Source organism: Haematobia irritans, chromosome 2, assembly GCF_050003625.1.
Source record: "Haematobia irritans isolate KBUSLIRL chromosome 2, ASM5000362v1, whole genome shotgun sequence".
In the NCBI taxonomy this organism is placed as follows: domain Eukaryota; kingdom Metazoa; phylum Arthropoda; class Insecta; order Diptera; family Muscidae; genus Haematobia; species Haematobia irritans.
In genome coordinates this window covers 41,289,897-41,303,528 of record NC_134398.1, presented here as the reverse complement: position 1 = coordinate 41,303,528, position 13,632 = coordinate 41,289,897, and the positions used below count along the sequence as shown (strand labels likewise).

The following is a 13,632-nucleotide window of genomic DNA, read 5'->3' as shown; positions in this document are numbered from 1 at the left end:
TTTCTACACAAATAAAATTTTGAAAGAAATTTGACAAATTTTCTATACAAATAAAATGTTGTTAAAAATTCTATAGAAACAAAATTGCAATAAAATTTCCTACAAAAATTTCTAAAGAAATTAAATATTGAAAAATTTTCTATAAAAATAAAATTTTGACGAAAATTTTCTATAGAAATAAAATTTTGACACAATTTTTCTATACAAAGAAAATTTTGAAAAAATATTCTATAGAAATACAAGTTTGACAAAATATTCTATAGAAATATAATTTTGAAAAAATGTCTATAGAAATAAAATTTTGACAACATTTGCTATGGAAATAAAATTTTGACAAAATTTTCTATAGAAATAACATTTTGACAAATAGATAAAATTTTCTTTTAAAATAAAATTTTGACAAAATGTCTATGTATTACGAGTGGAATGACAGAGTTATTATATTCATCGTTCATAATTTCTGTTTCCGCCCTCGTATGTGAACATAAACCTCTGGTTAAGCCAAAAGCAGTTCATTCACTTTGGATGGAAAAATATTAAAGTATACTTTTAGGCACTTTGTGTGCAGCTGTTGACTACTTTTGAATTTGAAATCGTTAACCGTTTGTTTTCGCCATCTTCACATTAGTCCAAATCCCACATACTCCTAAAATGACATGGATTTCTTATTCACTCGTTCTATACGTTTCAAAGTCATTTTCTTTTGACTGTCGTTCCACCATCTTTAGCTGCAATGTCACGTTTCGTCCATTTTTTGTTTGCTAAAGAAGCTCATAGAAATCATTCCATTCCTTTGAATATTCCATTCATTGCTTTCTCTTTGCAATAATCCTTCCCCGGCATCTCTGATCCTTTCATCCTGTTTTTTTTTCTTTGTTTTTACTTTTTTGGGAATTTTTGCTGGTCTTATCTTTTTGACTTCTTGCTGTATTTGCGAAAGGATGTGATTTCAACTTCTACGATGTGTCCGGATTACTTTCTGTTTTTTTCTACTTCTTCAAAGATTACTGTGATTTCTGGTCTATGTTTGAACAAAGTTGAATGAATAGCTGGCGTGCGCGAAAAGAAGCAATAAAATAAAAAAAAAAACTGAACTACTGGGAACGTATATAAAAAGGATTTGCTTGAGACAAATTGTTTGGGTGTCCGGTTTTGAAGCTCTGAGTATGAAGGGAAGTAAGTCCTTTGTATGCAAGCTCTACCATATTATTACGTTATTCATTGGATAATGCGTAAAGTTTGAAGTAAGCAACATCGGAAGGATGAGATAAATGATAAAGTTGGATCATCTATTTTTCATATTTGCTCTTTTATTTTATGATAATCATATAAACCTTTATTTACTCGTCATGGTAGTAACAAATGATGGATGGGAATTTAACTTAAATAGATCATTTGTATAAACTTATTACGATTAAAATGCGTAGGTATAAAATGTGAAGTACATATACAACGTAATAAGGGCGTTTTTGTTTAAACCGTTCCATTGCACGTTTAACTCTTCTCCAGATTGTCGATTTCCCGATAACACCCTGGGGATCGAAGAAAACGGCGCTTATAATTTTTCCGGCACAGAGAATGCAGGGTGGCTTCAAAGCCATCACATGCTGCACGAAAGTAGCTCTGCGGTATTTTGGCCCATTCCCGGCGAAGCGCCATCTTGAGATGATCGACACTGTGGTAATTTTTAGTGTCACCCTCAGTATGTAAATATAACCATAGCGATAGGCGAAGACATGTGTATGTGCATTTCTTATGGGAAGACCAAAATCCGAGACGGAATACCGTGACGCCTGGCAGTGTGCCACCAAAATGAAGTCTATTCTTACAGCCTATTTTTGCCATCCGAATTCTAGTCTTCGTTCGCATACAAAACGAAAAACAGCTGATTTTGGTTTCTCTAAAGGGTATCTAAATGAAAGTCATTGCGAACGAAGACGTAACGTAATCTCTAAAATTGGGTCTCTCTTACTCGATTCGTTCGCATTTTGTTGAACTGAAGTAAGAAATATTGCATCTTTAAAATCTTTACAGGCTGCACAGAATAGGGCATTGAAGATTGTGTTCAATCTTCCACGAAGATTTCGTACAATAGATCTTTACAGAGATTATGCTAGGAATATATTGCCAATTAGAGGTCTTTGTAAACAGCAAATAAATATGTATATGTATAAAAGTATCCGAGGAGTAGAAGCACCCACTATAAACTTTAATAGGAATATCTCTATAACACAAAGAATGACTCGTCAAGCACATGCTCTAAGCACTGTTCGTTGTCGGTTGGAACTAACTAAGCAACGTATATCATATACTGGTCCCACCGAATATAACATGCTTCCAGCTGATTTAAAGGAAATATCGGCATTAACTTCCTTCAAGAAGAAACTGAAAACATATTTGATAAACAACATTGAAATACTTCTAGTGTTTTAACATGCATAACTTCATACTAAAACACCCAATGTAATTAAATTAAATTAAATCTGTACCTATAGAATTTGTTAATAGGATGTAATTTAAATTAAATTTTTGCTAGTGTTAATTGCCAGCTAGCCTCTACAAAGCCAAAGTTGGCGCTGAGGCATACTATGAATTGTAATGCAATAATATTTTGAATAAATAATAAATAAAAAAAAAAAAAAAAAAAAAAAAAATGTCAAAATCACTCACTTGGTAAAGACCTTTCGTTTTGTGGAAAAAGGCTTTAATAAATAAGGAAAAACTTAATAATTGATAAATTGACTAAAGCTTTTAATGTGAATATGTGATAAAAGTGATTTATATCGATCTATATCTATAGAAATATAGAAATATAGAAATACAAATCCTTATCTTTCTACGCGGGCTAATTTGTTTAAAAAAATATTGAGCTAAACTAACAGTCTATTTCTATTCAATTCATCCGTCCTAATAGTTCGCAATTGCAATAGCGAAAGCTGACGAGAGCAGTGATGCTCTAATAAGAATTTTGTGTAGTGATTGACGCATATATCATACACCTCTGATGAAGCAATTCAAAGAAAATTGCGAAATATTAGGACGGATGAATTGAAAAGAATAAAAACAAAATAGATCTCAAGCTTGACAAAATAAAGCATTTTTATTAAAACAGAAAAAGATCGAATAAGAAACAAAATAAATAAACTCTTAATTTAATGTTTTGGTGAAAAAGCCGAACATAGTACTCACCTTAAGGGGAAGTCTAACACGAGCAAACACATACATTTCGAATGAAACACTCATTAAAAGGACAACTGAACTGTAATTATTGTAGAAATATGGAAATACAAATCCTTATCTCTCTACGCGGGATAATTTGTTAAAAAAAAGTTATTGAGCTAAACCAAATATCAAAAACGGGAAATGTTTGCCAAATGAACGGCGATGCCAGATTGAATTTTATGGAAAATCATTTTTAAAATGTATGGGCCTTTTTCAGGAAATTGAAATAATTGAGATGTGGTAATGGCAGCATTTGACAGTAACGTAAGCCATGCGAACGAACGAAAGGAAGTTAGAGAAACCCAAATCTAGACGAAAGTGAGTGACTACACGGTTGAAAAAGACTGTTTTTCATATGTTTTGGCTATAAACATTATATGTTTGGAACACAAATTTTAAACACAATATTTTTGAGTGCAAGCATATAATGTTTATAAACTAGCATAACATGTTTGGGATATATATGTTAATATGTTAGAACATATTATGTTTGGGACATAAAATGTTTGTAAATATAATATGCTTGAATGCAAACATATATTAATTTAGAAATAGCCTATAAACATATATGTGTTTAGTAGCTTGGAGCGCTATTTAACAGGGAGCGATATTGAATTAAGTTGGTGGTTGTTGCTTGTTATTACAAAATTAACATTTTATTTTTCCTTGGGCAATTGATCAGCTACTTCTTTGATCCTTACAAACTGTGTGGTCCGCTGTTCGAATCCCCGTCCGGCAAAAGGTAAAATTAAAATAAAAAAAAAATCATAAAATTGAATAATTTCTTCTACAATGTTTGTATTACAGAAAAAGGTGCTAAGAACTAAAAAATGTCGTGGAAGTGAGAAAGATGTCGGGGAATATACAATTGGGCAGAAACAAAACTTTGAGCATTCAGGTCGAAAACCTATGTTGTTAGCACCGTGGTGCAATGGTTAGCATGCCCGCCTTGCATACACAAGGTCGTGGGTTCGATTCCTGCAACGACCGAACACCAAAAAGTTTTTCAGCGGTGGATTATCCCACCTCAGTAATGCTGGTGACATTTCTGAGGGTTTCAAAGCTTCTCTAAGTGGTTTCACTGGAATGTGGAACGCCGTTCGGACTCGGCTATAAAAAGGAGGTCCCTTGTCATTGAGCTTAACATGGAATCGGGCAGCACTCAGTGATAAGAGAGAAGTTCACCACTGTGGTATCACAATGGACTGAATAGTCTAAGTGAGCCTGATACATCGGGCTGCCACATAACCTAACCTAACCTAACCTAGCACCTATATTACCTGTTTATTTTCATAATTCATTATGATTGTAAATATATAAATAAATAAATAAAATTTTGAGCACAATATTGTTTGGGAGAATTTTTTTAAGCATATAATATTTTTGGGTGCAAAATGCTTCCAAACATATTATATGGTCACATAATAACATATTGTTTTTTGGAAGACAACATTATTGAATTTGGATGCAAAAATACAAAATGTTTGGAACTTGGACTATCCAAACATATATTGTTTAGACCAATATGATTTGAAACATATTATATATTGGTAGAGATCAAACATATAAATGTTTGGGCAATACCCAAAAATGTATATGCTTGAAGCAAAATATGTTTGGGAGTATATGTTACAGAAGCGATTTTTTGTGAGGGTGTACTGTTAGTTCGCAATTGCTTTCGTTCGGATATCAGAAATAGTGTGTAAATATAACCATAGCGATAGGCGAACAAATCCGCGACGGAACACCGTGACGGCTAGCGGCGTGTCGCTAAATTAAAACTTATTCTAACTCCTTGGCGAAAATTGGTATAGTGTTGCCATCGCTTATCAATTTTTTTAACTCACCACTAGGAATTGATGTTGCCTGGACACGTGTAGATTATTTTTTCTTGAAATAACTCAACAAATAACAAGCCATTGTATGTTTTTATTCAATTTAATTGTTTAATATTGTCAAAGCATGCTGTATTGACAACAAAAACGGTAGGAAACGTGAAAAAGGGAATTATTCGCCGTCAAGCTTATTGTATTTGCCGTTGCGGCAAAAATGTTTCGCCTACCGCCTATCGCTATGGTTATATTTACACACATACCTATGAAGACCAGATAAGATTCTAGATTTATGAGAACCAATTTTGTTTGAGTTTTAGAGAAATTATAAACATATCGTGTATATAATTAAATTACGCCTTGATTTGAAATCTTAAATCTGTAGATTTTTCCGCAATTATTTAAATAAATACGATGAGTAAAATCTGGAAATTTTACTTTCAGTTCGAAGCAATTTTCATGATCAGTGCGCCTGCTATTTAAGAGAATTTTAGAGTTGAATAAACGAAAATACTTTATAAGAAAAGGAAATTTCGTTTGTCTAAAATTTCATTAGGGCTGTTTTCTTTTAGCACTGGATACCCTAAGCCGTGAAGGACTAAAAGAAAACAGAGTACTCGTTTATCCAGGACATCTCCAAAAATATGCAACACTGTCATCAGCTGTTCAAAAACAATCACAGAAAAGAAGTGAAATTTTGCATTTTTAATGTATGAAATGCTCCAATTAGTAATAAATATTTACTGCTGCGATTATTTATGACACTATACCACTTTGAATTTCATGTTTTTCGATAAATTAGTCACAATAAAGTGCTATTGTGAATCGATGAAGCGTCACTTTATCAAAACACAATCTGGCAAGATCGGCGCGACTTGCACTGATGAGATGTTCTGGATAGAACACCAGTGCAACGATGTTCTGGATAGCCCATACAAATGTTGTATCCAGTGCAAAAAGAAAACAGCCCTATTATAGATTACTAATTTCGAGCAAATCGGATAAAAACCGGATAAAGCCGGGAGATCGGTGTATATGGGGGCTATACCAAAACATGGACCGATAGGTACCATTTGGTACTCACGTATTTGTGATCTTAAAATACCTCCAGAATTTCAAACAAATCGGCTAGAAAACATATGGTGTTTTCTTTTCTGAAAAAAGTGCTTTGCCTTCATTTTGTCTGTACAGAATGCGCATTTTTAAAATGTTACCAGAAATCTAAAAAAATTCTATCATTTCAGCGGGCAGAAAAGAATTCAAAGAAGGAAACAGGGCAATCGCAGCACTCTCGTTTGTTGGCAGTGCTGAAAATGCCCGTAATTTGCCTCTATGCGTGGCGCTATTTTCACAACAGAATTCGAAGCCTTTTCGCACTTTTGCCTGTTTTTTTAGAAAAGAACCTAAAGAGTACATTTTCCGGGCAAAATGCAAAAAAAGTGTGCATTTTTTACAAGAAAAGAAAACGCCAATAGTCTCTAGACGTCCAAGAAGTAAAAATCGAGAGATCAGTCTATATGGGGGTTATACCAAAAAATGGACCGATATACCTCAATTATTTGTGGTCTAAAAACACCTCTCGATTTCGAATTTCAGGCAAATCGGGTAATAAATACAGTCTATAGAATCTCAAGAATTTCAGGCAAAGCGGATGGTAAATATAGTTTCTAGAAGCCCAAGAAGCAAAATCGGGAGATCGGTCTATATGGGGTCTATACCAAAAAATGGACCGACGGGCACCATTTTCGGCACACCTTTTTATGGTCCCAAAAGAACTCTTGATTTTCAATTTCAGGAAAATTGGATAGAAAATATAGTTTCTAGAAGCCCAAGAAGCAAAATCGGAAGATCAGTCTCTATGGGGCCTATGTCAAAACATGGACCGATGAGCACCATTTTCGGCACACCTTTTTATGGTCCTCAAATACCTCTAGATTTCCAATTTCAGGCAAATCGTATTGTAAATATAGTTTCTAGAAGCCCTAGAAGCAAAATCGGGATATCGGTCTATATGGGGCTATACCAAAACATGGACCGATGGGCACCATTTTCGGCACACATTTTTATGGTCCTCAAATACCTCTATATTTCCAATATCAGGCAACTAGGATAAAAACTACGGTTTTTATAGGCCCAAGACTCCAAATCGGGAGGTTGGTTTATATGGGGGCTATATCAAAACATGGACCGATACGGACCATTTTCGACTCACCTCTTTATGGTCACAAAATACCTCTAGATTTTCAATTTCATACAAATCGGATAGAAAATACTGTTTCTAGGCGCGCAAGAAGCAAAATCGGGAGATCGGTCTATATGGGGGCTATATCAAAACATGGACCGATACGGACCATTTTCGACACACCTCCTTATGGTCCTAAAATACCTCTAGATTTTCAATTTCAGGCAAATCTGATAAAAACTACGGTTTTTATAGGCCCAAGACCCCAAATCGGGAGGTCGGTTTATATGGGGACTATATCAAAACTTGGACCGATATAGCCCATCTTCGAACTTGACCTGCCTGCAAACAAAAAACTAATCTGTGCCCAATTTGGGAACGATAGCGCCATTATTGAAGGCTGTAGCGTGATTACAACAGACAGACGGACATGCTTATATCGTCTTAGAATTTCTCCCTGATCAAGAATATATATACTTTATATAGTCGGAAATCGATATTTCGATGTGTTACAAACGGAATGACAAACTTATTATACCCCGTCACCATTTTATGGTATAAAAATGAATTTTGCCACAAAAAAAATGTGTTTTTCTTTGTTAGACCGGGGACTTATCAGCCAACCTGTTAAGATAAGATCGCGTTTATCTGATAAAACTTTTGATGCCTTGATATTTTTAAGAGGTTACTTAAAACGATGAAGTATAAAAGAAAATCCTTAAAATCTTTTGTTAAGTACGAAAGCAATATGAAATAGTTTTTAAATTATTTTTGTGTTCATATATTTTTATTTTACACGCAAAAGTCCATCGGATTGAAATCCGGCTATTTTATTGGCCATTGTGCGTTAGAAATGAAGTCATTCTTGGTAGATGCGTACTGATGGTGATGGTGTGAGTCATGTTGGAATGTCTGTCTTGGATTTCAACACCGACTTTAGCAAATTTTCCTGACCAAATTCGCCATTTACTTCGATCCCAGGAGCGATGAAAACGAGCGGTGAGCGACCATTAGCCGTTACGACAGCCCACACCATTACCATCGGCCGCACTTGAGTTTTGATAACCAATTGAAGGTGAACATTTTTAGTTGTCCTCTCCGGATCATTTTGTGTTCACAATCGGCTCAATTTGGAATGGCTTCTCGTCAGAGAAAACAAAATTCGGCAACTGGTTACTTTCGTTCAGGCGAAAGAACTCTTTGCAGTCTAACTTATTTTGTCCAAGATGGAGAAGCTATTGGCTTTAGTCCAAGCTCATTTTTATACCCTCCACCATAGGATAGGAGTATATTAACTTTGTCATTCCGTTTGTAACACATCGAAATATTGCTCTAAGACCCCATAAAGTACATATATATATTCTGGGTCGTGGTGAAATTCTGCGTCGATCTAGCAACGTCCATCCGTCCGTCCGTCTGTTGAAATCACGCAAACTTCCGAACGAAACAAGCTATTGAATTTAAACTTGGCATAAGTAGTTGTTATTGATGTAGGTCGGATGGTATTCCAAATGGGTCATATCGGACTACTTTTACGTATAGCCCCCGTATAAACCAATCCCCAAGATTTGATCTCCGGAGCATCTTGAAGGGGCAAAATTCATCCGATCAATTTGAAATTTGGTACGTGGTGTTAGTATGCGATCTCCATGCAACCATGCAAAACTTGGTCCATATCGGTTCATAGTTATATATAGCCACTTTTACGTATAGCCCCATATAAACCGATCCCCAGATTTGACCTCCGGAGCCTCTTGGAGGAGCAAATTTCATCCGATCCGGTTGAAATTTGGTACGTGGTGTAAGTATAGGGTCACTAACAATCATGCCAAAATTGGTCCATATCGGTTCATAATTATATATAGCCCTCATATAAACCGATCACCAGATTCGGCTTTCGCAGCCTCTTGGAGAGGCAAATTTCATCCGATTCGGTTGAAATTTGGTACGTGATGTAAATATTTGTTCACTAACAATCAATGAAAAATTGCTTCATATCGGTCCAATTTTATATGTAGTAGGAGCTACTGGGAGGAGCAAATTTCATCCGATCACGTTGAAATTTTGTACGTTATGTCAGTCTCTAACACCTATGCGAAAATTGGTCCACATCAATCCATAATTATATATAGCTGCCATATAAACAAATCCCCATATTTGGCCTCTGGGGCCTCTTGGAAGAGTAAATTTGATCCGATTCGGTTGAATTTTGGTATTTTGTGTTAGAATATGACCGCTAACAGCAATGTCAAATATTTCCCTATCGGTCTATACCCTGCCAACATTTTTTGAATTTGACGGCGCTTCTGAGAATCCCCACCACGTCGAAAACAGTCGTATACGATATCCAAAACTCCTCGAAAAAGCGCCGTCACTATTGAGAAGTTGTACCACGTCAAGTTACTACAAAAAAGTATCGCATGAGTGCAATTATTAGGTGCCTTTTTAGATAAATTTAGGACGACGCCAATAAGAGCATTTTCAGACTATCGGAAAAAGTGCATTTTAAGATAGTTGTAAAAGAATCAATATTGTCAAGTAAAGGCCGGTACTCTGTTCGGTTTTCGCGTTGAAACTCTATACAAAACCAAAAAATGCGAAAAACTAGCGAACATTTTTCCATTTGTGGTAATTTTTTTTCCGAGTTGAAAAACTCACGTTTATAGCATGGCGCCATTTGCAATGTGAATTAAGAAATAATTTATTTATTAAAACTATTTGTGTGGGTTTATAACGCAAACACGGATCCTATTTTTGTTACGAAAATATACAAAGGATCAAAGGAGTAGCAGATCAATTGCCCAAGGAAAAATAAAATGTTAATTTTGTAATAGCAAGCAGCAACCACCAACTTAATTCAATATCGCTCCCTGTTACCTAAATAAACATCGCTTTCTATGTGCGAAATAATGGTTTCTATAAAAAATTTTCGCAAGATTGAACATAGTACCGGCCTTAAAACACGATTTTTTATGCGCTTTACAGACTATCTGTTATTCCGGACGACATTGCTCGTGTCGAACTCATCCCATATATTGTGCACACTATAAGTTAAGTCCGAAGGCATAATTTATAAATGTTTAATCAAATTAATAAACATCTACACAATCGTGTTTTACTTGACCACAATGATTCTTTCACAACTACCTAAAAAAACACTCCTTCTGATTGTTTGAAGGGGCTCTTATTGGCGTCGTTCTAAATTTATCCAGAAAGGCACCTAATAATTGCATTCATGCGATACTTTTTTGTAGTAACTTGGCGTGGTACAACTTCTCAATATTGACGGCGCTTTTCCGATGAGTTTTGGATGTCGTATACGATTGTTTTCAACATGGTGGGGATTCCCAGAAGCGCCGTCAAATTCAGAAATAAACCGATCCCCACTCACACAAAAATTGGTCCATATCGGTTCATAATAAATATAAAGCGACCAACACATTTCAATTCTAGCTCTCTAATTACCGCGCAAAAGTTGAGAAGTTGTACCACCCCAAGTTACTACAAAAAAAGTATCGCATGAGTGCAATTATTAGGTGCCATTTTAGATAAATTTAGAACGACGCCAACAAGAACCCCTTCGAACTATTAGAAAAAGTACATTTTAAGATAGTTGTAAAAGAATCATTGTGGTCAAGTAAAATTCGATTGTTTAGATGTTTATTAATTTCAATAAAAATTTATAAATTAGATATTTGATACGCTTCCCCCATCACAGTTGGCGATTGTTGTAGTGTCACTTACGAGTCTGTAGTAGCGATAAGAATGAAATGGATCTTTGAAATGTTTGAATGTTAATTAATATATAATTTGCATTTTCCCAATTTCCAAGAAATTCATATGATTCTGGAAATATTTAGCACAATACAATGTTCAGGGGACAAAAACAAGTCGACGACTTTTGTCCTCACAAACTAAAGGGGCACAGTATTTTGAGTATACCATTATATCACGAAATTGGTTGCATTTAGCGAGTTTTCTAAGTGAATTTTGATTTCCTTTTCATATAAAACGGGTACTTTGTTCGGATTTTGCACTGGAAATCAGTTATATTCTGGGTTAGTTTTTTATTATAAATAAAAACGTTAATATTGCATTTAGTTTTAATTGTGTAAAGTTATCTGCTTTGCAACAAAATATTTTTAATCACAAATATCATAGTATAGTTTTTTTTACTCAGTTTTCTGCTGAGTGTATGCACTTGTACTCGAAAAGCATTTACCAACACTATTCTAATTAGGAACAATCAACAAACTTCACATTTGACAGTTACACTTCTTCTTCATCCGTAAAGCTATATAACTGTCTCTTTTTATTGAATATAACTCTTTCCCTCTCTGGATTTTTTTATTATTTATTTAACAGAGAGTCCATAACAAAAATTTCCAGCTAGAGAGAATTTTCTTGTTGCTATTGATATTGGATGAATGTGCCTGTGTGTGTGTGCTTTTGTTTTTGGGGGGTTCGTTCATTTCGTTCTTTCATCTCAAACATGTTTTTAGCACAATTGGATGGTGGAAAAAATTCGCTCTCAGTATTTTTTGAAATTCGAAAGCGTACGTTTGTGTTGTTATTTTTCTGCGGGTGAGTGCGTGCTTCGTGTGTGTCATGAGAAAGAATAACAACGTGTGACGGTCGGTGGGTCTGACGGTCAAAATAATTAACAAACAAAATATATCGAAAAAAATATTTAACAATTCTAGGCAATAATAATAAAAATATTGCCATTAATATTTAATTGAATCGGGTTTATCAACACCTCAGAGCAATACCCCCCACACTCACACCGCAAAAGGTGGATGATTATGATAATAAAGTCCAAGTGATGATTGCTGATTTTGTTACTACACATACCTTCTTGGGTATTTGTGAATTTCAGTGATAAATGTGTCAGAAAGAAAAAAAATCCTTACAGAAAATTTATTTCCAATTGAAATAGGCAATAATCGTGAATGTGAAAGGAAGAAATTTTCCTTATTGCAAGTGAAGTTAGTGTGTGCGTGTGTGATTGTTGACCAACACGGCGACAGCACCATTTAATGTTGATTTGAAAAAAAAGCAACAACAACACCAACCTTTGTAAAAAAGGAAGAATAGGTGTATGGAGTGCGTGTGTGTGTTTAACCCATGAAGTGAATTTCAACTAAAAATAAGAAAATTCCAGTCGATATTCTAAATCTAAATAAATTACAAAAATATATAATCGATACTGAAAAAAATTACAAAATTGTCTGGAATAAAATTGGCAGATATCTTCTAATACACAATAATATCAAAACAAGTTTTTCACCCAAAAACCTCTCTAGAGATTTCTCTTGGGAGTATTTAACAACAATTATTCAAATAATTGTTAATATTCTACGTTTATTGTAGACTTTGGATTACTCAAAACGAGACTATTTGGCTTAGCGGTTTCATTAACGCACAATACAAAGGTATCCATTTATGATTGTTTATTTTTCCAAATGAGGTCTTTTTGTGTTCTTTCGTTTAAACATCCCAGCGGTAGTCGTTTATTGACTTTTTTTTTTGTATAGTATCGTTATTTGTTTCTTAACTGTTTTATTTCTTCTCCATATCTATGTTTTATACATATATTCTTTCTCACACGGCCGCCCCGCTTAGGCCCCATAAACAACAGCATCCATTTCAAAGCCATTATCCATCTTCCAAGACCCAAACATCTTGTTTTTCGTTTTGCGTTTGCGTCTATGTTTCGTGTTAGATGGTCTTGTTGTTGTTTTTAAAACAACTGTGTTTACCTCTTGTTTTTGTATTTTTACTTAATTGTATTTAGTAGAAGTACTTTTTTGTTTATTAAGCAATTTTTCTCAAATTGTCGCTAAGTGCTCTCTCTCTCTCTCAGGCTTAGTGGGGGTTGGCTCTCTGAATTTAATATAATTGTACTATTGGAATGGGAATTCATCTTTAGTTATTTTAAAAAGTACACATGTATTTTTAGTTTATGTATAAAAACTAATATATTTTAATTAGATAATCGCTTTAATTTCAAAATTATCTATTTTTGTGTTAAATTTACAATTTTTCATGTTTTTGGTTAGTTTTGTCGTCTCTCTTTTGTGGGCTCTTTCTGTCATTTCCGAAAGCAGTGTTGCCATTGCAAAGAAAGAAATATATAAAATCGCTTCAAATTTTATGACCACAATACGAGGGTGGTAGAATGTTTAACTTTCAGTTTTTGAAAAGATTAAACAAATTTAAAATAAGGACGTGGAAGTTTTTTTTAAAGGAATAAAAGTATTAGCGGTGAGGTGGACAGCTATACAAGACCAGAAAATGAGGTCATATTTCCTAATAGGCGATAGGCAACAAATATATTTATTTTATCGCAGCCTAGCACAACAAGATATTAATGGCCAGTTTTTCATCTTCCGA

The 13,632-nt window shown here is 34.5% G+C and overlaps 1 protein-coding gene across 3 annotated transcripts in view; it reads left to right on the top strand.

Moving 5' to 3' along the window:
- The first annotated feature begins 11,626 nt into the window (after positions 1–11,626).
- The window catches only part of kuz (zinc-dependent metalloprotease kuz), a 532,667-nt gene continuing 530,661 nt past the window's right edge, over positions 11,627–13,632 (top strand). The window contains exon 1 of one of the 3 annotated variants that reach the window (XM_075293842.1): positions 11,627–12,671. The gene's annotated coding sequence lies outside the window, so the exon portion shown is untranslated. The remainder of the gene's footprint in view (positions 12,672–13,632) is intronic. The other 2 variants (XM_075293840.1, XM_075293841.1) reach the window with 2 other exon arrangements.